Source organism: Colobus angolensis, unplaced genomic scaffold (assembly GCF_000951035.1).
Source record: "Colobus angolensis palliatus isolate OR3802 unplaced genomic scaffold, Cang.pa_1.0 Scaffold228, whole genome shotgun sequence".
NCBI classification, from domain to species: Eukaryota; Metazoa; Chordata; class Mammalia; order Primates; family Cercopithecidae; genus Colobus; species Colobus angolensis.
In genome coordinates this window covers 1,772,990-1,773,647 of record NW_012115466.1, presented here as the reverse complement: position 1 = coordinate 1,773,647, position 658 = coordinate 1,772,990, and positions in this window count along the sequence as shown.

Below are 658 nucleotides of genomic sequence, written 5' to 3'. Positions count from 1 at the left end.
CCCATAGAAATACAAACTACCATCAGAGAATACTATAAACACCTCTACACAAATAAACTAGAAAACCTAGAAGAAATGGATAATTTCCTGGACACGTACAGTTTCCCAAGACTAAACAGGAAGAAGTTGAATCCCTGAATAGACCAACAGCAGGCTCTGAAATTGAGGCATTAATAGCCTACTAACCAAAAAGAGTCCAGGACCAGATGGATTCACAGCCAAATTCTACCAGAGGTACAAGGAGGAGTTGGTGCCATTCCTTCCGAAACTACTCCAATCAGTAGAAAAAGAGGGAATCCTCCCTAACTCATTTTATGAGGCCATATCCTGATAGCAAAGCTTGGCAGAGACACAACAAAAAAGACAATTTTAGACCAATATCCCTGATGAGCATCAATGCAAAATTCTTCAATAAAATACTGGCAAACCAAATCCAGCAGCACACCAAAAAGCTTATCCACCATGATCACGTGGGCTTCAACCCTTGGATGCAAGGCTGGTTCAACATATGCAAATCAATAAAGGTAATCAAGCATATAAACAGAACAAAAGACAAAAACCACATGATTATCTCAATAGACACAGGAAAAGCCTTTGACAAAATTCAACAGCCCTTCATGTTAAAAACTCTCAATAAATTCGGTATTGGTGGAACGTA